At 40.2% G+C, this 27876-nt stretch overlaps 1 pseudogene; it reads left to right on the top strand.

Annotated features, from left to right (window-relative positions):
• The first annotated feature begins 315 nt into the window (after positions 1 to 315).
• LOC148092292 (large ribosomal subunit protein eL18 pseudogene) lies at positions 316 to 3180 on the top strand (annotated as a pseudogene).
• The last annotated feature ends 24696 nt before the right edge of the window (positions 3181 to 27876 follow it).

Below are 27876 nucleotides of genomic sequence, written 5' to 3'. Positions count from 1 at the left end.
AACATTAATCTTTGCGAGGGAGCCAGTATTTTCCTATACCACCATTGCTAGAATTGTATATAAAGTAGGAATAAATAGGCTCCAGGAGGCAAACCTGGGGATTCAACCCATGACTTTTAGTATTTGGAGTGTGTAAAATCAATTTTGGCTGCTCAGAAGCCTCTTTGGCTCACCAGCTAATTCCTTGTGGAGTTCTTCTATTTAGGCAAAATAATGTTTGTTCCTCCCTAGCTGCCTTCACAATCACTGCTGCTTCTCTTAAATGCAAGAGTCAGAGAACTGTTTATAAAACCAGGACCAAGAGAAATCTTGTGGATGGCAGGGGTTTATTTTTTCTCCTTGCCTTATCGGATCCTTAATCCTAACACGGCACATTCGGTAAATGAGGTAAGCGTATGCAAACTTAACTAGACTATAAATACTTCTTGTCCATGAACTTTACCTAGTGCTGGAATGTGATGAAACTGGGTAAATGGAATGGACAATGCCTGCTCCAATGTCAGTATCTTTTCAGAAAACAAGGCAATCAAATATTCTGTTAACTAACCCTCATGTCCTTTTTTTAAAAGGAAGAAACTGTTTTGGGTTCTTTTTTTATTTTATTGATTTTTTTTTTTTAAAGAGAGACGAAGGGCGAGGGAGGGAGAAGCATCCATTGGCTGCCTCCTGCATGCCTCCTACTGGGGATAGAGCCCAGTGCAACCAGGGCATGTGCCCTGACGAGAATCGAACCTGCGACCTCTCGGTGCATTGGTCGATGCTCAGCCAACTGAGCCACACCGGCCAGGGCCACCCATATGTCTTTGACAATGAAAAATCTTATATATATTTCTTCACTCTCTTGCATTTGTGAGGCTAAGCACCTCCAATTTTTTTTTTTCTTCTTTTATAAATGCTTCAAAAGATATAGTAACTTAAATGTGTTCCCAAATTTGGTTCACTTGTGATTTTTAAAAGATCACCTCTCTTCTTTGGGGGCACTATGAGCTTCTCAGTGATTGGAAATGAACACAGCACTTTGTTGCTCCCTGCACTTGGCGTGAACTGCTACTTGCTTCAGACAAGCAGGGAAAAAGCTGTTTTCAAGAGTAACATGTAATAATATCAGTTGACAGATTCTGTAGTGTTCCCTCGAAGCAAATAAAAATCATATTTTTTATTTGATAATCTGTAATATAGTCTTAGGAAGAATCTTATTGTAACATAACAGCATTTAACTGTTTTGTATGCGTGTTTGTGTGTGTGTATGTGAGAGAGAGAGGGAGGGAGAGAGAGCAGGGTGTTTAAATCTTTGATTTAATTATTTTTTGTTTGGGAGACAATCTAGATTTTTAGAGAGGTTGGGCCCGGCTCACATGAACTCTGTGCTGAGGCATAACGAATCCATGGGACAAGAGCGTGCTCTCTCTCTGCCCTCCGGCCGCCTTACAAAGGGACTGCGAGGAGGCCTAAACCCTCCAGCTCACACACGGCTGTATTTAAGGCTTAGATCCAAGACTCAGGCATTAGTCACGGTTCCTGTCCTCTGGGTAGGGCAGGATGCAATTTGCTCAGATGAAAACTGCAACTAAGGGGAGGAAACTCAGCAGGGAATTAACTAGTAAGAGGAGAAGTCCCTAGAATCAAGCGATAGCTGATTTTCATAGGCAAAGCGAAAAATCCCACAGTGGGAAAAATTGTATTTGCTGCTTTAGAGAAAGCTCTAGGGGATCACCAGCCGCAGTCACAGTGTCCTTGGAGAACACTGACTTCTCCGTCGCTGCCAAGGGGAAGGTTAAAACGAATATTTTACTTCATCCGTTTGGGAGCCCAGTTTAACCTCAGAGGAATGGAGACTGCCTGAGACAGAACACTGATTTCTTACTCACAGTTTATATCTTGCGCTCATTCTGTCTCTAAAGCGATTTCCCCAAATCGTTGTGATTTCCCACCCTCTTCCCTTCTCTGGTTATATGTAAATAAATATCCATATGAGATTAGAGCAAGGAAATAAATTAGAATTAAAAAAATAAATTTTTGTTTTGCAGCCTTCTCCCAAACCCTTCTTGGCCTCTGGAAATTTATTTCTGTGTTTTTCTACAGATTAGCGTCTTTTTTTCTGTAGAAACGTGGTAGAAGGTCTCAGAGATCAGTGAAAAACCCCAGCCTTTAAGAAAAGTAGGACATAGCAACTTAACATGCTTGGAAAAATCAGTATGAACTCAAGACTTTAAAAAAAGGCATCTTTTCCAACTCCGCAACCTCTCAAGTGCCCCAGCAAGACGCAGCATCACCACCAACTCCGGTGAGTACTTGTAATGCTCAGACTTGGGTCTGTGATACTTCTCTCCGCTAGAAAGAGCCTGAACTCCTCTGACTGTAGCAGTTCCCAAGATTAGAGAGGGGGAAAAATAATTAAATGGATCAGGAAATATCCTTTCTATTGCCAGAAAACAAGGATTCTTTAAAAATACAGTAAGGTCAGTGCAGAACCGTCAAAAGGAGAAAATGAAAGGTGTTCCCGCAGACTAAATTTTGAAAAATTAAGAATCGAATGATTATTTTTAGTATTCTAAGTTCATAATGATACTCAGAAGAAAACAGGTGGAGCAGGAGGTGCCATCGTGGGAGCAGGCATCCGCCACGACAAAGGCAAAATGTTCAGCACAAGGAACGCATGAGCCAGGACACCTACCTAAGGCTGTCGGTCACGCTGTACAGGTTTCTGGCCACACCAACCAAGACACCTTTAACCAAGCGGTGCAGGAGAGGTTGTTCATGAGTGGCGGCTGCCTCTGTTCCTTTCCCTGATGACCCAAAAGATGCTGCTTCCTGGCTGGGAGGGCAAAACCACTGTGGTTGTAGGGACTAGAACACATGACGTGTAGGGACTCGAACACACGTCCAGGAGGTTCCCAAACTTAAGGCGTGAGCGGCCCCGCTGGCGCAGCATCCTCAAAGCCAGAGGCAAGGTCCTCACCTTCTACTAGCTGGCCCTGGACTCCCCCAAGGGCTGTGGCATGGTCCTGCTCTCTGGTCCTCGCTAGGGCAGAGAGGTGCATGCATTTCAGCAAGGCCCCTGGCCCCGCGCGGACACACCAACCCTCCCTGCGCGCCAAGGGCCGGGAGTGTGAGCAGGCCAGGGGCCGAGGGGCCAGCCACTGCTCCAAAAACGAACCTCAGATCCCACCTTGTTATTAAAAATAGTTCGGGTGCTGACAAAGAGCAAAGTTAATGTGTAAGGATAAAGGTGGATATAAGACAAAATGGTGACTATGAATGTATTTGTTCAATTTTTACTTACTAATGAAATAATAAGATAGTTATTTGTTTTCAATTTATGTCTTTTTAAAGGATAATTTTTAAAAGGGCATTCTATGTATACGACTCTCTCATGCAGATATTGTTAAAACACAATTCAGCTGAGCAAATTTAAAGATGTAATTGGCATTATTTAATGATTTATGAGTTGGGCAGTATTCCATGTAGCTGATAGAAGGAAGCTCCAAGGAGCTGTACAAAGTGGAAAACTTCTATAGGCAGAAAGAGACCGGGCAAGGAAGTTGTTCTAGCAAAGTGGATTGTTTCAGGCAAGGTCACTCTCCTTTGGGGGACAGAAGGGATCTATCAGGTGGATTACCTCACTCTCACTGACCAGGTAATTCTAGATAGGCTGGTTAAAGTTTACAGTTATGGGAGAGGCTGAATCTGCAACTAGGTCTGTATTGGTTAGTCTCAATTATTAAGTCTTGGTTTGCTAATGTAAGGCTTAGCACAAGTGACGCTGTTATGGACCTGCTGTCTCTAACAATATAGAATGAATCCATGTAAAAGATTTTATTTAACTCATTAGTTAATGAGTGAACCAGCCCTATGTTACCACTTGGTCAAAGGAGAATTTTAAGAAATACACACACACACACACACACACACACACACACACACACACACACGTAATGAGGAATGTTGAAATGAATTTACAAATAGATGCAAAATGGATCTATCTACAGGCAATAATAAATTGCATTCAACTGTTAATCTCCATTTCTATGGACAAGAATCATTTGTACTATTATTAGTTTACTACAACTTACAGAGTTGTAAAATAGTTTGTAGTGAAGGGAAAATATCATTTCTCCTCCTTTTCTAAGTTCTCGGCTGGGACCCCTGTAACAAAGGACAGGCTCACAAGAGAAAAGCATATAAATTTGCATACGTTCTATGTGACACAGGAGCCTTCATAAGGAAATGTAGACCAGGAGAAGTGGTTATGCCAGAGTGTTTTAAAGCTGGGTTTGATGAAGAGTGGAGAGTGGTAGAAAAATATATTAGGACAAACAACAACAACAGCAACAAACAAAAACAAAAAAACCGAAGGGCGTAAGCTGAGTATAATAAACTGGGCTAAGCAGCAAGGCCTGTTTGCTCAGATTCCTATCTTGGAGTAAGGATGTTTCTTTCCTCCGGCAATAGGGACGTCAAGTCTCCCATGAGGGTTTTTATGACCTGTCTCAGGGGAAGGTCGGAAAGTTCTTCCTGCACATGCCATTTCTCAAATTCCTTTGGCTTAAAATATTCAGTATGTCAAGGTGCCATATTTGGGGATAGCTCGTCAAGTTCAAAGACAATGGAACATGGAAAATGTGCCAGACAAGACAGTCAATACAAGGATGGACAGTTGTTTATAAGGAAAAAGACATGCAGGTTATGATTATTATGTAGCTTTATTAACTCGAAAGAATGTCACTTACAACTGTAAACCTACTTTTGCCCACCCCGTATATATTTTTTCTGCTTATTTCAAAGTCTTTCACATTTTTTTTCTGACTATTTATAAGGCATATAAATGTCCTTATTTCTATGTCTGAATAAAAGAAAGAATATACACCAAGAACATCAGAAGCAGATATTGTTCCAAGAAAGAGAAAAATTGATCAACACCAGCAACAACATGAAGAATGGAAGTTTGGCAATTATTTAACATACATAATGGTCATGCTGGAAGATACTGTATTTTAAGAAAATAAAAGAGCCAGCTAGTCCAAAGAAGATAATTAACTCCATAGACTCAATCCCTCACTACCCAGGAGAAGCTAACTCTACATTCTTGCTGTGCAAAATACGGTTCAAGGACTAATAACCAGCGTTGCCATCACTTGAGAGCTTATTAGAAATGCAGAATCTCAGGCCCTTCTCCAAAGCTACTAAACCAAAGTCTATATTTTAACAAGATTCGCAGGTGATTCATATGCACTTTAAAGTTTGCAAAACCCTGATCTAGATACTCTAATTATAGTAAGATATTCATGCAACAGGAGTCTTTGATTGTACCTTCAGGCCAGACCATTATATCACAGTGGTAAGGCTACTGGTTAGATACTGCTGCACCTAGAATACATGGAAGAATGTATGATTTTATAAAGAGAAACCATGTATCAAAATCTTTAGGAAAGGCAACTAATTAAAAGTAAAAGTGAGTTTTAACTAAGATAAAGGTTTAATTTAATGACTAGTGGTTTGGGGTAGAATCATTTTGGACTGTGATTTGGACTGTGATTAGATTCCAAATCCAACTCAGCAGCAGTCATTTGACCACTCCAACCCTGCAGTGCTGGTAATCAATATAATATCGTGAATGTGTTTGTCTCTACTATAAATAGTTTAAAATATTTATAAAAACCTGATGGGTTAAATTTGCGATTTTAAGTAATTAATTAGAGCATATAATTAAATACCTTTATAATCACTGAATATCTGGAAAATTTTAAATAGTTAAATCTGTGATTTGGTGTTTCAATTGTATGAATAGTATATGAATGTTTAGGATAATGTTGATTGTTTAATATTTAAGGAAATGCTACTTGATTAATGCATTAGTTAAGTTTCTTCTGCAATATTGATGCATAAAATGCAACCCCCAAATCACTTATTTCATATTCATGGCCTGCAGGTGGTCTGGGGCGGCTATCCGCCAGACTGTGAATTGAGTTTAGGTAGGTTCCATGTGTTTCTGTTGTAGGATCAGTGGCTACTCAGGGCTTTTCTCAAGGCAGATGGCAGAATTACAAAAGAAGAGAGTGGGATCATGTGACTGCCTTAATTCCTTGGTAGGCTCTCTTTTTGGTCCGCATTCCATTGTCTAAAGCAAGTCACATGCCCAAGGCCAACATCAAGCAGGTAGGAAAGAATGCTCTACCTGTATTCTTATGGGGGGAGGGAAGGAAAAATTGTGAGCAAATAATGTAATCTACCACACTCAGCACATCCAAGAGATCAAACTATTGGATATTATTAACTGAAGCACAAATAGTAGTGATCGTTTTCCATGCACAAAAGCCTCATAAAGAAAAGACTTTCTATGGCAAAGTTCTGGGTAGTGAAAGACTGTTTTTGTGGGGTCGAATGCAATATGATGAGAACATAACATTATTTGATCTTAGTGTTTTTGTAGCAGGATTACAAAATTACTCCTGACATAGAAATTTAGGAGGGGTTTAGTTTCTTTATTTTGTTTATAGACGGTTTGGTCTTGTGACCTAGTAGGTAGCTGGAAAGAACAAAACCAAACCAAACTCAGTTTAATCTGAATTAAAATGTATTCTGATCCAGTAATTTAAACCATCTCTTTAGGTAGTTCTCAGGTTCTTGGATTTCCCACATTTTCACACCTCACTGCCCTCTTATCTGAAAGTCCATGGAAGAGTATAGATTACTGTATTCTTAAGACATGGGGTGGGCAGAGGGGCCCACATGGCCTTCTCCTGGTTCTTGATTGTGTACCGGTTAGTTCGCTCAAGTTTTGGCTATAGACTTCAGTGGCTGCCAAAGTTATCTACTTTTTTTCTGGTTTAGTCAGGGCCTAGTCACCCTTCCTTGTTGGCTTTCCCCCCCTTCCACTCTCTCTGCCTACAGACCCTTGAAAGTATCCCCCCACTCAGCCCCTGTCCAGGCTGTTCATCGCCTGAGGTCATCTCCCCCATTGCCACAGCAGGTCCCACGGCAGGCTGCTGGCTCTCAACTCTGTGTCTGTGTTACCAAGGGAGGCTCGGGAGTACAACTGAAGTTCTCCAATCCCCCTACCCCCCCGCCCGCCTCAGGGACCTCAGCACTCTAGTCTCCTAAATGCCAGGACATCTCTTGTTGAGATGAAGCCACTGAGCATAGACATCTCAGGATTCCACAGGATGGGGCCAGATGACCACCTTGGAGCATGCATTTCTCACTGTCCACCTTTCCCTTCCTCTGATCCCTCTTTTCCTTCTCACCACCCCCTGGACCACCAGTGGGAAAGTCCAGTTTTACTTCTATCACATCTTTCTACCACAGAGTAGAAAGTTTCTTGGCATAGTGTTCTAGGCAAAGAGGAAAAGCTCTATGATCTGGTTTGCCAAGTCTAGCTCCTAACATGTTAGGTGAGAGCCAAAGTGATGTAGAAAAATAATCTCCTTCACTTTGACAGTTTCTCACTGCAAAATCCTGGTTTATATGTCAGAAGCCGACTGTTACTTCTTTCATTCCTAATTACCATCCGCCTCCAGGCAGGCACGCAGATGGATGCTTTCAGTTCCATAAAGAGAAAGCCATGACTAGGAAAAGCAAAAAAGAAAAGCATGTGAATTTTTCAAAGTTTTGTTCTTGGTACACTGACACTTTGCATTTGTCAGGGCTCAAGTTGAATAATATTTGAGGAAATCAGATTTGTTTCCACTTTGAGGTACATGATCTTCTTAGGCAACGCTGTGGAGAGCAATCTAGGACGTACATGATATGAAGGTTGACAGTCACTTGTAAACAGCCATTAGCTTTATGTCTGTGTTTTTTGGGGGGGTTAAGGTGATGAGGATTATCTAAAAATAAGAAAGAAAAATAAATCAGTCATCTCCAAATCACCTGTCATTCCAGGCTAGGCAATAGGAATCACGTTTGTCACCCACCCTTAATCTCTGATCAAAAGAAATCATGCATTGTCATAATTCACCTCACCCTCTGTCTGTGGCCAGACTCTGGGGTATTCAGCGTCAGGACAATAAGCTGCTGCTCTGTGGTATTCAGCACCTCAGAAGGGGATACCACCCTTCTCTTGGTTGACAGCCACCTGGGAAGATTTGGAGCACTGTTCTAGCAGGAGCTATAACTCACAGAATTAATGCTGCTCCTGCTCTTTGGGTTTTTTAAGAAATGGAAACCACTTCATACATAGTGTTCAGTTTATCAAATCCTATCCAGAGTAGAGTTCTGTAGAATCTCCTAGAGGAATTTTCAAACAAGTCCTCAACTCCATTAGGACTTGCTACAATCTAGGAGATGAACTGATTTCTCTACAGAGATGGAAAGGCCAAGTCTACTGCTTCTATTCCATTCTGTGCTGGCACCTGGGACTAGCAGAGATACTTTGATAACAAGACACTGATAGCATCATGCCCAGTGGAGTGATACTATAAGAGTGACAACCTTATCAGTAGTAGATACTATGTCCCTCATATACGTCCCTGGGTCTTTAAAATCCCTTTAACACTCAGAATCGTATTGAGATAAACTTTATGGGGAAATCTAGACTGTCAGATTGGTTATCTAGTCAAAAGGAGAGTTGTAAATATTTTAGAACCATTCTGGGCAAAGAGAGAAACAACATCCCAGGGACCACTACTGTATTACTCACTGCTCTCTATAATATGAACTCAGCATGAGCACAAGGCCGGTGAGGCTAAAGTTATGTGTTCAGATCTCCAGGGCATAGTCATCTTGACTATATTTTATGGCTTTATATGAGCAGCCCAACCCCAACCTGCTTCTGGTCATAAGGAAAGCAAACAAGTGACTAGAATGATGTCCCAAAGCTCAAGTTTTACTGCTCCCTTGGACAGACCCTTTCCAGTCCTGTGAACCTAGGGAACCCTGATTGTATGGCCCAAGAGCCTCAGCCTTTTCACTTTGGGATATCAACTTTGTCAATTTAACCACCCTTTTACAGCTCATCAAAGTTAGATATTTTTTTTTATACCTGAGCAAAGTTCCCTACTGATCTTCGATCCCAGGCACCAAATTTGGGTGGTTGCAAAGATGTCTTGGACTTTTAGAAGAGCCTCAAGAAATTCAATATTTTTTATATATAAAACAGTGTTCCTCCTTAACTAGATGTGGGGTGGGCACCACCCCTGAAAAGGGTGTTTAAGAACCTCTAAGAGAGCCCAGCCGGTGTGGCTCAGTGGTTGAACACCAACCTATGATCCAGGAGATCAAGGTTCGATTCCCCATCAGAGCACATACTGAGGTTATGGCTTGATCCTCAGCAGGGGGCGTGCAGGAGGCAGCCGATCAATGACTCTTATCATTGATGTTTCTCTCTCTCTCTCCCTCTCCCTTCCTCTCTGAAATCAATAAAAAATATATTTTTAAAAAATCTGAGAAGAAATTAATTTTTAAATTTGATTTAATATTTTAATGTACTCTGGGAACTGGATATTAAATGAATTTTCCCTATTCCCTCAAAGTTTTAGCAGAAGCTTCTAAGGCCAAAAATAATACAATAGGTACCATGTACTCTCACGTCCTAAAGAAAAGGCTGGGCTACCTCCGTGTGGCCCCATCTCTGACTACCCACCCATGACCCACTCTCAGACTATCTCAGAGGATGGGAAGCATTCAGGTTTGAAGAAACTTACAAAGAGGGGCAGGGTGCTGTGCATGTCTCCTTCCCTCCTCCAAGAAGGCAGGATGCAGAAGGGAGAGACTTAACCTTCAGCTGAAGCCAGGTGCAATAAGCTTCAGTGGAACCATTTCAAGAACTTGGCATGTGTCCCTGGAGTTGGAGAGACATGAAGAGAGACAGACTCACACCTGAAAAGTTGAGATGCTGCACTTGGATCCTGCTAATTTCTGATAAATTTATTGTTTCTTTGTCTAAAAAGTATTTTTTTAATGCCTGGTTTGATCATTTCTTTGAGCCTCATTTTCTGACCTGAGCCTCATATTGTGATTCTCCCGTGTACAAGTATTTAATTGGTTTTTCTCCAGTTAATCTGGTACTGTGTCAATTTTATTATTTTATTATTAGTCCAGCCATAAGAACTAAAGAAGGGTAGAGGGCAGGAATTTTCTCTCTCCCTGACATAAGAATTAGGAGTTTAGATTAGGACTTAACAGGACTCATGATTTGTTGGGCTGCCAAGCTGCTTTCTGAGATAAAATGGTAATCATTTTTAAAGCCTAAGACTTTTTATAATGAAACTGACAGAGCAAAAGCAATTTTCGGTTTTTCATGAGGATCCAGGGAGTAGAACTCCCTGCCACACTATTAAACATTTCTTGGCACCAGCTTGCTAGATGTGCCTAAGAGCTCTTGGCAGAAGCTAAAATAGAATCGTTCTTCCTCCCTCTCTTAGCCCAGCAATTCACAGTCGATTTATAGTACTTTCTGAGAAAGGCAATTCTCAGTCCTAAGGGACATCAAAATGAAAAGCACACCAAGTGAAGTGTTTAATCTCATCAACCCAAGGATGAACTAAAAAAGTCTCTCCTTTGGGCTTATAATAGCAAAATAACCTTCTGTTACACTTGATTAGATGAGCACTTATAAAATAAACTTCTGGCATAGATGATGTGTCATTTAAAATGTAGCAGAGAAAAACAGTGGAATATAAGCCTGTTCAATTTATTTCTTATGGGACTGCATGCATTTTTTTTTTTTACTGTAACAAATAGATCCTATAATATGTTTCAATATGAAAGATGTTTACCTTTTTAATTAAAAAAAGTTAATAGGCTCTTTTTAAGAGCAGTTTTAGATTTACATAAAAATTGAGCAGAGCCCTAGCTGGTGTGACGCAGTTGGCTGGGCGGCCTGTGCCCGAAAGGTTGCCGGTTTGATTCTGGTCAGGGCATGTGCCTGGGTTTCTGGCTCGATCCCCAGTGAGGGGAGAGCAGGAGGCAGTTGATCAATGTTTCACCCTCACATTGATGTTCCTTTCTCTCTCTCACCCTCCCTTCCTCTCTCTCTAAAAATCACTAATAAAAAAAAAATCTTAAAAAAAATTGAGCAGAAAGTACATAAAGTGTCTATGTACCTACTCTCCCCACAGCTTCTCCTATTACTAACATCTCACATTAGTGTGATGCACCTGTTACAATCAATGAGCCAATATTGACATGTTGTTATTAATAAAGTCCACAGTTTACATTAGGGTTCACGCTTTGTTTTGTACATTCTGTGGTTTGAATAAATGTACAGTGACATACACCCACCATTACAGTATTGTGTTGAATAGCTTTACTGTCCTAAAGATCCCCATTCTCCACTGATTCATCTCTCCCTCCCCACTAACTCCTGGCAACCACTGAGCTTTTTGTTTTTAGTTTTGCGTTTTTCAGAATGTCATATATTTGGAATCATTCCGTCTGCAGCCTTTTCACACTGGTTCCTACACTAAGCAATATGCATTTAAGGTTCATCCATGTCTTTTTATGACTTGCTAGTTTATTTCATTGCTGAATAATATTTCATTGCTGAATATTTCATTGCATGGATGTAAACAGTTTGTTTTTCCATTCACCTACTCAAGGACAGTTGGTTGCTTTTAAGTGTTGGAGATTATGACTAAAGCTGCTCTAAATATCCATGTGCAGGTTTTTGTGTGGACATACGTTTTCAACTCATTTTGGTAAAAATAAGGAGCATGATTGCTCTGTTATATGCAAGATATGTTTAGTTATGTAACAAACTGCCAAACTGTCTTTCAAAGTGGCTGCAACATTTTACATTCCCACCAAGAGTGAATGAGAGTTCCTGTTGTTCCACATACTTGCCAGCCTTTGGGTGTTGTCCATGTTTTGGGTTTTAGCCATTCTAATAGATATGTAGTGGTATTTCATTGTTGTTTTAGTTTGTTCACATGCATTTTACAGTGTCTAAAAACATATTGCTGTCTCCTGATCTGGACCTGAGACATAAGGTTTAGGACCTTCATGAAATTGTATGTAAAATTGTGTGTGGTTTTTCTGGAACATGGGACATTTTCATTATTAGAATTTAAAAGAAGTTTATCAACCACAAAGACAAAGAGCCTCTCTTTTAGTGAATTTTATTAATGTTATTTTAAAATTTAAGTCATTTTTACATGTTTGGATACTGTGCTTTTTAAAAGCTTAGACTATAGGCAGTTACATTCATGGTCCTCTACATCATTTTGGGAGCATCTTTAATGTGACAAGCACAATATTAGGCAATGGAGATACAGTGGTCAAAAAACACATGATCTCTGTTTTTAAGAAAGTCAGACTTGTGTAACTCTGTGTTGTCAGCCAGGGATTGTTAGAGGATGACCGAAAGGCTGCCCTGCCAGTTTCCATTACCTCAGGGTGCTCAGTCCTGCTTGTGCCAGTAGATGGCACTGCTGTGTAGGCCAGCTAACTGCTCCGCTGGCCTGAGGCATGGAATTAAAAAATGTTTTATTTTTTTGTCTTGTTGCATGATGTACATACATAAAAAGGCATCATATAAGTTTTTTTCTCTTACTGACACACACACAAAGCTACTATTGTGGTTATTCTGAAAGTGAAAGGAGATTTCAAAGCCTACCTAAAAAATATTTCTACAAAAGGAATATGTATAACCAACAATACTATGACTCCTGACATATAATGTAGCAACTTGAGACTATTAAGCTTTCCACACGATGATGGAGGTTTATTAAAGCCTCCATGTAACAAAAACCCAACAATAACCGTTACTTTTATTTTATAATAGACTTTTTCCCTGTAAAAAAACAGAGACAACTCGAATACTTCTAATAGCAGTGAAAGCCTTAAATTTTAGCATGTATGACATATATGTTGTTTCAGAGACTACTCTTTTCTGATATAAGAAAAATTTTGTACAAGAAAAAAGCCCTGTTTTAATTTTTAAAGTGCTCATCTCTTCATTAAATAGATTGTGTTAATGCCCGGGATTTCCTAACCCTTGTAATAGCATTGTGAATACAGAAGATGGATATGGAATATGCCCTGTCCATAGGGAGATTATATTATGATCTATTGATTTTTGACACACGTGTTGAGGTAATTTGGTGGAAAAAGAAAAACTTGAAATGCATGCTGCTGGAACAATTGAACATATATGTGCAAAAATGAGAACCTTGACCTACATCTCATACCATTTTACAAACTTAACTCAAAGTGGATCAGAGACCTAAGTGCAGAATGTAAGCTATAACATTTCTAGAAGTAAACAAGTGGAAATCTTTGAAACTTGGGTTAGGCAAAAAAGGCCTTAAATAGCATCCCAAAAGTGCAAACCAGAAAAGAAAAAGCTGACAAAGTTGACTTGATCAAAGTAAAAACCATCTACTCCTCAAGACACTGTTAAGAAAATGAAGGAGAAGCCACAGATTGGAAAAACTGTTTCTAAAACACAGTCTAATAAAAGACTGGGTTCCGTAATAAGGAAAGAGCTTTGGCAATTCAATAACTGCAAACCCCAACATTCATCAGCTTGGGAAGGGATAACTAAACCGTGGTGTGTCCATACTGTGTACACACCTACTGTGATGCATCCCATGACACAGAAAACTACTCAGCAACAAAACAGACAAACCTGAAATGCATTATGTTAACTGAAAGAAGCCAAACTTATAAGGCTACAAGCTGTATGTTTCAATTTATGTGACACTCTGGAAAACTTAAAACTATAAGGACAGACGGAGGCTGGGGATTGACCACAAAGGGGCACATGGGAACTTTTTGGGGTGGTAGAAATGTTTTATAACCTAATTGTGGTGGTTATATCACAAGACATTTGTCAGAATTCATAAAATTATACATCTAAAAACAGGTGAATTTTATTCTATGTAAATTATATCCCCATAAACCTGACCTTTAAAAATGGCCATCAAGTAAAAAAAAGGATTTTGAGTAAAAGGTGAAAAGTTGGCTAATTTGTGCTGGGAGGAAACCCAGGATTTCAGCTAGAAATTTAATTTAGAAGAATTCCAGAAGCGTATATACACACCTGCATGTTCAAACATTTGGATCTGTGAGGTCTCAGGGTCTTCATTAATTAAAGCGCCTCATCAATCAAGCACTTCATTAATAAAGTGCTTCATGCTTGGTTAGATTAGAGTGCTTGGTTATATTAAAGCGCTTCATTAAAGTGCTTGATTAGATTAAAGAGCTTGATTAGATTGGAGAGCTTGGCTAGATTAGAGCACTTCATTAATTAAAGTGCTTCATTAATTAAAGCACTTTGTTAATCAAGTGCTTCATTAATTAAAGGGCTTCATTAATTAAAGGACTTTATTAATAAAGCGCTTCATTAATCAAGTGCTTCATTAGTTAAAGCTCTTCATGCTTGGCTAGATTACAGTACTTGATTAGATTAGAGAGCCTGTTAGATTAGTTAGATTAGAGCGCTTCATTAATAAAGCGCTTCATGCTTGGTTAGATTAGAGCGTTTGACTATATTAGAGGGCTTGGTTGTATTAGAGCGCTTGGTTAGATTACAGTGCTTTGTTAATTAAAGAGCTTCATTAATAAAGTGCTTCATTAGATTAAAGCGCTTGGTTAGATGAAAGTGCTTTGTTAATTAATTAAATATGAATTAAATATTTCTGAGCACCTAGCTCTATTCAGGTACTGGGTAAGGCCTAAGGAGATAAAGATAAATAAGGTATGGTTTCTGTTCTCCAGGAGCTCATGGGCTAGTACACACACACAGAGGGAGAGAGAGAGAGAGAGAGAGAGAGAGAGAGATTGCTGTTCAGAGATTTAAAAATAGGGGTATATGCATGTATGTGCATGTTGCTCAGAGACCAGAGGGTCTAACTCAGTGTGGTGGCTGTGAGCAACTAGTAACAAAAGGGTAAACGACCCAAAAAAGGATATTCAAGCTAGGCCTTGAAATATAAGCAAGGTTTTTCAAATAGACGGGACTGTCCTGCGAGGCAGGGGGAATGGCATATGCAAAACCAGAGAGCAGCAGAGGAGAACATGGCACTTGGAGAGAATGACCAGTCATTTAGTGTGGCTGGAGAGCAGTGGACCAGGGGCCTTAGAATGTATCTGCAAAGAGCTCATGTGGCCAGGAAAGTGGGCGAAGGGTCCTTGTATGCCGTGGTAAAGAATTTGGACTCCTGTAGACAGTTGGGAGCTACCGAAATATTTTACCCAGAGTAATAACATTATCAGACTTGAGTGTAAAAATGCCATTTTGCTGGCATTTTGGAATATGATTTGAAGAAAGAAGAAACTAGAGCTAGGGAAACTAGTTTGATGATTGCTGCAGAAATTTCATTGTGGGGTGCTGAGGACCTGGCCTAAGGCAGTGACAGCGCTTAGATGTAAGCAGAGACTAAGGAACACTTTCAAAAGATATGTGAGCGTGAAACTGATGGACTTGGGAATCGATGGCCCGTGTGTGGGGAGAGAAGAGGTGAGGGGGGAAAGGGAATTGAGTATATAGATCATTGTTCTGGTCTGAGTAACTGGATGGTAAAGCCATGAGTTGGTTAATTTATTATAGAAGAAAGACTGAATTTTAAACACAACTGTCTGGTAAGAATCCATTTTCTTATAGGAGATCTAAAACCAGTACAAATTTAAGTCAGAGAAAAAAGTCAACAAAAGAACCCTGGATTCTATTTCATCTTCCCCAGCCAAGGGCTTGTTTCTCTGCTCTTCATTCAAGTACTGAGACAGAAGGGAATCTGAGACCTTGCACACTATGTGCAATTTGCGGCTGAGCTATTTCACTAGCGCTACAATGGTTACCTTAGAGATGAGATAAACAGGAAAGTGTTCCTCTTTGTGCTCCAAATAATAGTCTTGTTGCCTAGGAAGATAAGTTCTAACCTCAGGCTGTCTGGGATAGGATACCACCTCTTCCCCTTTGTCGGTTCATTTCATTCTGCTTTGAGATTTATTTCCACTGAAATCTCAAAACATGTTGCTCCAAGTTTCTTTGACATGCCTACTTTTTCAATATACGATATACAATTATAACAAGAGTTACTGAGTGTCTACCATGTAGCAGGCTCTGTGCTAGTGCTTTAGTGATATTATTTCTTTAATTCTCAGTATACCTATAAGGTACAAATCAGCCTCATTTTAAATATGAAGAAGAAGCTGTGTGAGTTGAGGATCTTGCCAGTCTCCCTAAATGGTTAGTGAAAAGAATCAGTACCTGTACTCAGGTCTACCTGACTCCAAAGCCCTTGAAATTTCCGTATGTCACACCGATTAGATCTATATGTAAAAACCCACAACTTTTAAATAAAAAATTTAAACATAAACAAAAGAGATGATACTATAACGAACCTCACGTACCCTTCACCCAGCCTCTCCAATTATTATCTCAGCCAATCTTTTTAATCTTTACCCACCTACTTTTTCTCCACTCCCTCCCACTACCACTGAATTATTTTGTAGCACATCCAAGGCATCATATCATCAGTAAATATTTTTGTATGTAGCTTTAAAAGATAAATATTCTTAAAACAACAAAACTAAACTAACCACAGTATCATTATTACATCAAAAGAAGTAGACAGTAAATTCCTTAACATCATCAAATATATAGTGTTCATATTTCCCTGATTGCCTTTAAATTTTTTTTTACTTATTTTTTTATTAAATTTATTGGGGTGACATTGGTTAATAGGATCACATAGGTTTCAAGTGTACATTTCTATGATACAAAATCTGTATATTGCACTGTGTACCCACCACCCAAAGTTAAACCATCTTCAGCCACCATATATTAGGCCCCCTCCACACCCCACCACCCCTGATTGCCTTATACATTATTTTAAATAGTGGTTGTTTGAATTGGATGATTGGAGCTAATTTTTACTTCAGCGACATTGTTTAAATTAGTTAAAACACTACCTCATTTTGGCCTATGTATTATCACATCCACATGCATAGCAGCTAGGAGGAACTCAATAACAAATTGTAAGTGAAATACTGAATCAGTGAGTGAGCTGCAGGTCTTTATTTTTTTTAAAAAAAATTGAGAGATAATTGACATATGGCATCATATTAGTTTCAGGTGTACAATGCCATGATTCAATGCTTGTATATATTACAAATGAGCTCCATAACAAGTCCAGGTAACACCCACCACCATGCATAGTTACATTTTTTCTTGTGATGAGAACTTTTAAGATCTATTGTCTTAGCAACTTTCAAGTATACAATACAGTATTATCAACTATAGTCATGCTGTACATTACACCCTTAGGACTCATTTATTTCATAACTGGAAGTTTGTACATTTTGACTCCCTTTAGCTATTTCTGATATAGCCCAGGAAAGACACAGACAGAAGTCAACCCCATCGGTGATCTGTATGAACTAAATCACCACTTCGGCACCGTAACCAACATGCAGTTTCACAATGTTTGACTGCCTATGACAAGTCAGATGACCTTCCTGTGCTAACTGCTTCACAAACAAGATGAAGAATTAAGTGAGTGCAGAGTTTGAAATGTCAAATAAAATGTCATGCAATGTAAGAACTACACACATTTAGTTTCTGTACAACATCTGGTAATGTCCAGGGGTCAGAATCTATTTCAAGGAGTTCAAGTTTGTGGACTAGGTGATGTTCGTCTCTAGTGCCCTCCCTCTTCTTGTCCCTCTCCAGCCCCCCAGCTTCCTTGTGGCCGGGGTCCATTGTTTCCCTATGTCTCCCTAGAGGCTCCTACTGAAAAACTTAGGCCTGGTCTGACTCTAGATTCACCCATCCTTTATCTCACCCTCTAATCAAAACTTCTTGCCCCAAGGACAAGAAAAGGCAGTGGAGGGCCTGTGGGCTTTGGAGTTAGACAAGTATGGAGTGGAATTCCATCTCCACCACGTTGTGACCTTAGCCAAGCTGGGCAACTTCTCTAAGCATTGGTTTTGAGATTAACCACTGGGTTGTTGACAGGCATAGAACATTTTTGCACCCTATAACTTTCAGGTAGCAGTTTCAGCCAAGCTCTCTCTTGTATCCTGAATCAAAATGATTCGTCCAGGTCTCAAGCCCTGGAGGGGGGCTCACAAAGACTAGTGGTAGAGACTCAGGTGGCCAGAGAGTGGATATGATATCAACTGGCCTTTCTTTGTTTTGTTTTTAGCATAGACCAAGACTCACATGCTATCCGCCCAAAACTGCTTCCTCAAACCACCAGAGCAAAGAGGGTAAAACTGCTTTCTGTTACACCTCACACCCCTTGCAGGCCATGTACAGCTCATTCATGACTGGCAGTCACTTTTCTGGTCTCTTGGGATATTCCCTGAAACCCAATTTTGAGGCAGAGGGACAGCAGGGAGAAGGGAACAGGGTATGGTTTGCTTCAGTTTACTACCCATTAGAAAAAGTCCGCCCATAGACCTATTCATATCAATACTTGGAGGAGAGCAATCTCCTAAAAATCCACGGTTGCTGGTGTTTCATGGCATGGTCATGGGTGAGCAGAACTGGATCCAGGAGCTTCCTGGGTGGAGCTGCTTGTTGTGTGATTCAGCAGACTGCTCTGGGGCTCTTCCTTTCACATTTGAAATAAGCCTTTTTCTGGCAGCCGCTAAGCGAGACAACCAAGTTCTCTAGTGTCTGAATGGGAGGTTTTCAAACGGTGCTCTGGGAAGCCCTGGAGTTTCGATGACGAACGAGTAGGAGATAGGAGAGCAGAAGGGACTTTAGGCACTCCCCTTCCATTCTGTAGGTTCTGCTTCGTCCAGGTTCATTTGTTGAGTCTGGAAGAAATATCATTTGGCAAAAGAACAGGGCTTTGCTGCTAAATACACACACACACCCACACACATACACACATCCTGGCCGGCAAACTCGTTTTGGATATTCTGCTCAAGGGGAAATTAAAGAGGGGTAATGGAGAGAAGGGGCAGGCAGGGAGCAAGCAGCGAGCCTCTTGAACTTGCTATACTATGAGACTTTGTTAGGTGTTCCCAGTGAAGTTAAGAAAACATATGTGTTCATGTTCATATGTGGTTGGTAGAACCTTTCGGATGAGTGGCTCTCAGCCGCGCTTGTGCATTATGATCACCTGGGGAGCTTTAAAAAAATATTTGTGTCTGGGTTTGGCTGCATAGAGTTTCAAGATCCTTGGTGACTAACCCAGCTCTGGTGGCTAGTAATTAAAAACATTTATCTGTATTGTAACATCAGAACAATTACGTATTATATAAATATACATATATAAAATAAATGTATATTATAAATAAAAATTTCATAGGGAAACTTGGCACAGTTATAGAGTTGAATGATTAAGAATGACTATCAATAATGACATTTTGGGATATTTCCCAATTTTCTATTCTCCTCTGCTGATGAAGACACAAGCTATATGGCCATAGGCTTTCTTGGCATTGCGTTAGAACAAAAGAAGCTTTTATCATTTTGTGTTTTTTATATTAACCAGAGAGTTAAGAACATGCATTCATCTTTATGATCTATTACTGCTTCCTGGTTACAATAAAGAACATTTTAGAGAGTTAGTTTCTGAATGGCTAATGTCAAGTACTTGCTCCACAATATGACTATAAGGGGCATTGGTCATGGCCTTGGAAAGCGCAAGGCTATAAATGTTCACTCTGCTTGAATAATGTTGTAAGAAAGTATAAGAGTCAAATAACTTCAGAAGCCATTTATTGTAAATTTACTTTAAAAGTCTGTTATTCTTCAAGATGACAAAATTAAACAACTCACAACCAACTATAACATTAGAATTTAAAGCAAACATGAGAGCTTCTTTTCAAGCATTTGAAAGAGCTGTGGTTCCTAAATCGGTTATTTTTTACTTTTAAAAATGACGTGCTGATAGAGCCATAAAACAATTTGTGCTAAACAATCCTTTAAACCCCATGGAAGTGAGTCATGAAATGTTCACAGCCCACACTCTGATTTCGGAGGGTACAATTCTTCCCTTGTTGATGTAGCGGCTTTAAAGGGAAGATTCTTTTCCTAGGGAGACATGGCCTTTGTTGTCATGAGACAAACAACTTTCCCAAAACTCCTGCCTGTGGGTGCTGTTACCTAACCCTCTGCTGCCGTGGAGCCTGCGAAAGGAAGGAGGGGAATCCTCGCCCCACAGCGACTGTTCTGTTTTGAGATTAACACAGGTTAAGAGGAATACTTCTGAAATTTGGAAATGGCCTTCCAGATTCAAATGCAGACCTGCAAAACCTACTTGAAAAGACTCTGGGAAGAGATAGGAGAGCACGCAAGGGGGAGAGAGGGGGAGGACTGCTGGAAGTCCTGGGGTTGTTCTTGTCCCCGAGGAGCTTCTCTACTGGGTTCTTATGTCAAGAAAAGTTTTAGCCAAGAAGTCACAGGCAGAATCTTTCCATTCCTTGTGCTACTCAATAAGGTCACTAATGAAGGGAAATATTTGGGGAAATAAATAAATAAATAAATAAATAAATAAATAAATAAATATTCTACAATGCCTGTCATCCCTCCCCCCCCCCCCCCCGCCTCCCCTTATTCAGCAAATGACATTTCCCAACAGGCAATAGGCAGGGAGGAAATGAGCATTTATTGAATGCCAACTACAGTTCAGGTGCCGTGCTAAGCACTTTTATATGTGTCATCTCCTTTAATCCTTACAAATACCATGCAAAATTGTTATTTTACAGGTTGATGATTTAAGTTGCAGAGAAGCTAAATAATTTTTTCTAAAGTCATAGGCCAGGAGAGTGGTCAAGCCAAGATTCATATTGTAGCCTGAATTCGATGTCCACATTCTTTTCATTATACCAAACTGTCTTTTTTAAAAAGCGTGATGAGCTAAACCACATGAAACCAAATACATTATAGAATCATGAAGAGTTAGTATGATGGGGGGTGAGGGGTGGATGAGAGTGGGCCAGTATAGAGCAGTGGTTTAGCACATGGACTGTAGGGTCGGCTAGACCTGAATACCAGATTCTTCACTCAGCAGCCTGGTAAGTTTGGGGAACTTACATACTTCATAGGGGCTGTTCTAAGTTTTGAGTGATAGTGCATTAACTAAAATCCTTGGCTGTGCCTGGCGCATAGTAAGTGCTCAATAAATGCTGGCTGTAGTTGTTTTTATCTTCAGGAACTTAAAGACTCTCTGTTCCCAACACCCTAACAGAAGTAAAAGCTAAGGTTCAGAGAGTCTAAGTGAATATCTCAAGGAAATTGAGTTAATCGGTGACAGAATTAGAATTGGAACTCAGCTCTTTCGAGTCCTGATATATTCTCAATGTCTTTCCAAGACAGTGCATTCACAAGAGGCCTTCAAGAGAGCTTTTGAGATAGCCCTCTTAATGATGACCATGTTTGTAAATCCCGTGGAATGGAATATTTGAAATCAGTACTGTTCTTGAAAAATCTGGGATGTGGACACTGCTAGTATCTCAAGAGGCATAACTTTCTCTCCCCCTTTCCTAACACAACCCCGATTTGGTCCAGCTATCGGCCCTTTCCCCTCTCCAGGGGTGGATTCCGTTTAGTTTAGGGCAGTGGTCCTCAAACAGCAGGATACATGGAAGACTTGTTAAAATCAGATCGCTGGACCTCACCCTCAGCATTTCTCATTCAGCAGGGCTGGAGCGAGGACTGAGAATTTGCGTTTCTAGCAGATTTCCAGGTTCTCAGAAGCGTAAGCTGCTGGTCTGGGGACTGTACTTGGAGAATCACTGGTTTAGAACAATCAATGTCACCCCTCTGTTCTGGGCGTGAGGAAAGTGGCCCAGTCTGACTAGAGGCAAAGATTCCTATTCCTTGGTTGGAGGGTTTACTCTTTCCTGATGAAGATGAATAATGAACGGCTATTGGTTGCTGGCAGCATCTTATTGCCACGAGGAGAGAGCCAGCCTCAGTAATAAGCCAATGCTGTAGGTGGCAGAGTACAGAGAGGAACAGAGCCCAGGCCTTTGATGACAGTATTGAGCTGCTGAACCAACAGAGCCAGAGGCTTAATCTTCCTCTGCACCTCCTGGTATGCAAATTGTGCACATTTCCTTGTTTAAGCTACTTTAAATCAGAGCTGCTTTTACTTTGGCTACATGGAACTACTTAATGTCAAATAAATTCCTAAAACTCAATAAAATGAAAATACATGTATTTTTTTTAACTGACAGGAGGGGGGGGGGTGGACATCAATTTTTGTTGTTCTTTCCTCCCATCCATTCACTCATTGGTTGATTCCTGACCAGGGATCGAACCCACAACCTTGGTGTTATCCAGATGATGCTCCAACCAACTGAGCCACCCAGCCAGGGCAAAATACATGTATTTAAAATGAGTGACATTTTAATTTAATGCCAGCTTTCCTTTCCCAAATAACTGGCAATGCTATCTTCCATTAATGAGATAATACACATATAGATAACCATCTATTTCTACGCTTTAAATCACAGAAAGTACGCAATAAAAGCACGACCCTATTCTTAATGCTTTCACAGTACACCTTGAGCAGGAAAAACAATTTTCTTTCAAAAGATTTGATGTCATTTGTTAGTGGTTGTCACTGAGAAACATACTCCAGTACTTTTCTAAATTAGGAAACACTTGAAATTCTTAGACAAGATAAATTCCTTCTAAAGAAGCGGATCCACATCATCTTAACAATTGCAGTTTGTTAGAGCCTGTTTCATAAGTCCAGGTAGGAGCATAAGTGAAAAAAAATTGCCTTACCTCCTTCATGTTTCATGTTGTTATTGTAAATAACTGCAACTATGAGGAGGATATTAAAAATAAAAAAGCAAAACTCTCAAACAGTGTATTAGCTCTTCCTTCTTGCATCACAAAACTGCAATATATATATACATATGTATACCCAGTTCATTTCTTCCTTGTAGAAACATGCCATTCATGCTTCATGACTGTAAACAAGCAACGTATTTGTCCATGATTCTGGTACATTTCCATGTAAGACTTCTCTCCGCGAAAGGTCATATTATTGTGGCATGAGCATTAGGTTCTCTTTTAGGAAATGTATGTTACCTGAGGGCAGAACCTACCTAAGTCTTTCAGTTATTTTGAAAGGGGCCAATAACAAGTTTTGAGATTTTTTACCAAAAATCATGATGAGCAGTAATAACAGCATCTGTTAGTCCTCTGTGTCAGGCATTGTGCTAAGGGTTTGACAGGGATCACCTCATTTTATCTAATCATTAACTCATTCAACAACCATTTGTGGAACACACAGTGTTTGCCAGCCTGGTACTCCGGACCATTTTGAGCGAGAATGTTATCAGGGTGGAGAAGAACAGCAGTCTGACTTGGGATCCCAGGGCAAGAGCCACATTGCTCAGGAGTTGGCAGATGGAGAAGATAGAAATCACATCTTCTCCTTTTTACTCCTGGAGTTTCTGCTCCCAGTATGATGGGCTGTGTTTCTCAAAGTTTATTTCTTGATATTTCTGCAAGAGAGTGATAATCGGTGCTATTTTAAAAGTTTCTCTGACTAAAAATTTTGAAGGGAAGCATGGGGAGTCAACCATTAAACAGAAATCTCTACTACAGGAGTTCTCAGTGCCTTGAATATGCTTTTGGGCTCTCTGAGAAGGTGCCACATCCTGCATTGTGTATTTCCCAAACTTATTTGACCATAATCTCCGCGACCCCCACTTCTACCCTCACAGGAGGGTAGAGAAAAAAAAAAAGCTATTTTTTTGCTTTTAAAAGCTTTTTTATTCCTCCTCCCATTTCAAAGCTTTCTAGTGCTCTAAGAGCTCCAGTTTTTATTTTCCGCAATTGCAAAGTCCCCACCTCCCTGCCAATCTTCTGCGTCTTCAACACATCTAGTTTTCAGACATCACAGACATTTCCAGTCAAATTTGAGATACCTATAATAGATATTGGGTTCTCAAACCCCTTTGTTCCTAGATGACATAGTGGCCTCAATCCACACTGGCTGGGGGAGGAGAGAAGAGGGCATAGGGAGAAAGGTTATGCTCAGAAAGGAAAAAAATGTAAATTTCAGTAAATAAATTTTGGTACAGCTCTTCCGTAAAACTGCCAACTCCTGACTACAACGAAAATGCATAAATATTAAAGTCATGGATTGTGATATCTCGGATGCAAAAATGAAAGGGAAATCTTGGAACCTGCCTGCTTAATCTGGTTATGTTTCAAAGTCAAGACCAATAATTCTTATCGGAGGAAGTGTGGAGAGGGAGGGAATGGTCTTTGGAACTTGGGCCCTGTAATTTGACATTTATGTTAGCCAAATAACCCTTTCCAAAGCTGGATTTACTCTGTGCTGTGTAGCTGTGTATGGTTATGAGTTGCTGTTCTGATAAAGTCCAGTTAGAAAACAATAGTGTAAGTAATGAAAAGAAAACTCGCCCTCTAATACATCCGTCAGGTCTCAACGTTCTCTGGAAATGAGAAAAAGAGAAATAGCTGGCGTCAAGTGAGGAGAGGGGGAACCTAGGGAGTTCTGTAATTCACAGCTTCCTTTTTGAAGGGGAAGTTTTCGTGTGAGCCAGAATCCTGATAGGAAACGGAATTCTCCACTCAATATCGTCCAACGGAAGAGGTGTTTATTAGTAAAGGGACTATTTACAGAGTTGAGGGCATGGCTAAAAGGGAGCCAGCAAGGATGTCGAGGTACTAGCAACAGTGGGAAGCTATTACCACTGTAGGTTTGGAGAGGCAAGGAGAGCAAGGGCCTTAGCAGCTGGAGAAAGTGTCACTCCCTAGAGGCTGGACTTGTAGATGCAGGACATCGAAGCTGGAAGGAAGCAGGAAAGAAATCTCTCTCTCTCTCTCTCTCTCTGCCCTCAACTCTCCTGCTGGTATCTCCCACTGGCTCAAACCAGACAGAACCAGAGATCAAAGCCCAGGGGATGCAATATGAACAGTGAGAGCCTTCCAGGGACCAGAACAAGCAACCTCTGGGGAGGAGATGGACAATAAATAGGCCTCTTTTGCTACACTTCTAACTTCTGGGTAAAAACTTTGAGCAAAACCCCAATATGTCAACTAAGGGAACATTTTACTTTCAGATCAGAGTCCAGTTCCCTCATTTTACAGATGACAAAACTGAGATCCACAGAGCTTGGTCAGAATCACACATCTTACAAGGCCAATGTGAGGTTTCAGCTTACTCCTGACTTCTAGTTCCACAATTGGACCTTTCCACTATCCCACTCTGCATCTTTTAGACCCTCTGGATCTGCTCATTACCTTATTTCTGCCTCCAAATTCAGTTTCTCAGACCTTCCATGTCTCCTAGAGAGGAAAAAGAGAGATTGAGATTTTTCTCTCCAGGGAGGTAGATGCCACCAGCACTAGGCTGTTTATCTGAACCAGGTGCAAATTGCACAGAAATGGAAATGTGATTAAAGCCCACCTACATTTCTTTGAGCAAACAGGATGACTAAGAAGAAATTGGCTCACCAGGAGAGGTCAACTTGATCCTTCCAAATGCACCACAGGTAATAAGTGACGAAGTGGTCAAAATGCTGAGTCTGTTATTAGGTTCAGTGGTGGCTTTGGCCATCTAGGGAATGCAGGATACTTTAGGTTTCAAAACTTTGATGCTGGCCTTAGGGAAAATTGGAAAATGGTTGACTTTTGCCTTAAATCATTTCATGCCCTCTCCTCCTTCCAAGATTCCTTCCTCTCCTTCATTCCTTGTTAACAGAAAGCTAGTTCCCAGCTTAGCCAGGAGCTGGTCTTCAGCTCCCCCTCCCCCCGCCCCCGCCCCTTGAATGTGGCTCCCTTGGACGTGGCTCAGTATTTCAGACTGTCCTTGGCCCTTTGCTCCATGGAGGTCTACCTGTCTTTTAGGGTTTCCCTTTCAGTGAGATTTCAGCAGGAGATCTGCCAAACAAAAGTGTGTTTAACTGTTTAAGGTTGTTACTTAGCATGCACTGTATTACCCTTCCCAAGTACTCTCCTCACATTCTCATTCCTGGCCATTGTCTCCGCATTTACAGTATTTCAATCCAATAAATAGAGCCTATGATGGGATACTCACATACTCCAGTCAACCTGTGACAGAGGGGAAGGTCATCTAGCACCATTTCTTGGCTGGGATGCAGAAGAAGATAATTTGAAGGCAGCTCTGGAAAACTCTCTGTCAGATGAGATTTGAGGCCAAGTTAAAGCTTCTTTGGCCTTTAGAGAACATCACGCTATCAAAGGTTTACCCACATTTTCAGAACCTGTTCTGTCTATGAGTCATTCAAAGAAAGATCTTTCTAGGAGATTTTTATTTCACAACACCATCAAACACCTGTCAATGTTCTCTTTCCCCCTTGTCTAGAAGGACTAGTGTTATCTGTATCAGTATTAATCAACATCCCATTTTATGGCTGATAGGTTAAATTACTTAGTTGTAGAAACTGTCATTAACTATTTTCAGGCTATAAAGTCTGAAAACTCAGCTAGTTTTTACTCTTTATACATAACCCCTTTCCCACTCCTCTGGCCTCAACCCTGTTGGCACATTTTTTCTCAGAAATGTTCTTTCTACAATGTCAGCAACAGTATACTGGAGCTAAACCAGCAGGACTGACCAGAAATCACCTAGACCAGAAAAATCTCTTACCACCAACTTCAGGCCACCATGTACGTGAAGGCAACTAACACATGCAGTCTCAGGCTCACCACAGGGACTTAATGATTGTTGATCTTGCAACTAGTAGAAAAACAGGCCTTGGAGATCTGATGTACAGTACAGTATAGTGATTATAGATAACAATATTATATTATTGTATTTTAATCATTGAACTTGCTAAAACTTTAGGTTTTAATTATTCCAACCACAAAAATGATGATAATTATGTGCCACGATAGAGGTGCTAACTATAGCTATAATGGTAATCATATTACAATATATAAATATATCAAGTCAAAATGCTGTCCCCCTTAAATTTATATGATATTATATGACAAATTTATTTTAATTAAAAATGATTATTGATTCTGAATTAAAATGTGGCTGAGCAGTGATATGCAGTGAAATGGACCCACAGAGATGGTTTAAAATTGCAGAGCATGAAAAGGTCTGCATTAGTCTTCGGGGAAATGCAAATGAAAACCGCAGTCAGATATATTACATACCCACCCGAATAGCTGAAATTTGAAATATTGACAAGGATGTTGAGCAGCTGGATCTCTCATATTCCACTGATGAGTGTGTAAGTGATATAATTATCTTGGGAAATGATTTGACAGAATCGTGTAAATGAGAGCATATGCTGACCCTAGACCCAGTAATTCCACTCCTAGATATGTACCACAAAAGTGCACATACATGTGCGTTTGAGAGTCATGTAATAGCCCTCCACTGAAAACAACCCAAACATCCATCGGCTGTAGAATTGTCAGATACATTGTGACATATTCATATAGCAGAACACCATTCAGCAAGAAAAAAGAATAAACTATAATGACAAGAAACATGAATAGATTCCACAAACATAACATGGAGAGAGAAAGTCATACTCAAAAGTATATATTCTATATGATTCCACTTATATAAAATTTAATCACAGGTCTATTAAAGCAGTAGGAGTCAAAACAGGTTATTTTTGGAAGGAAGGAGGGAGTAATGATTAGGAGCAGGTCCAATCAGACTCCTGGATTGCCGTCAAATTTTTTTTTCTTGGCCTGGGTCAGGGATTGTAGTGTTTATCTGTAACAATCTACTGAGGTAATTAAATTTTTGTTTTCTCTAATTTTTTTTATATGTACACTTCAACTAAAACAAATGAGAATTGCAGAGTGGCAGGAATGATCCAAGTCAACATAGCCTGCCCCTCCTTGACCCCTTTAGCATATATATCCTTCAACAGTCCCCCCGGTTTTTCTCAGCTCCTGTTAGTGTCTTACTTCCCATGGTCTCCAGAGTGAGAGATCTCCCTAGATATTGTCAGGCTCAGACATCTACATTCCTTCCGTTTGCCCTCCCTATTTTC

Source organism: Miniopterus natalensis, chromosome 10, assembly GCF_054644295.1.
Source record: "Miniopterus natalensis isolate mMinNat1 chromosome 10, mMinNat1.hap1, whole genome shotgun sequence".
NCBI classification, from domain to species: domain Eukaryota; kingdom Metazoa; phylum Chordata; class Mammalia; order Chiroptera; family Miniopteridae; genus Miniopterus; species Miniopterus natalensis.
The sequence above is the reverse complement of the archived record's forward strand: the minus strand, read 5'-3'. Positions and strand labels throughout refer to the sequence as shown.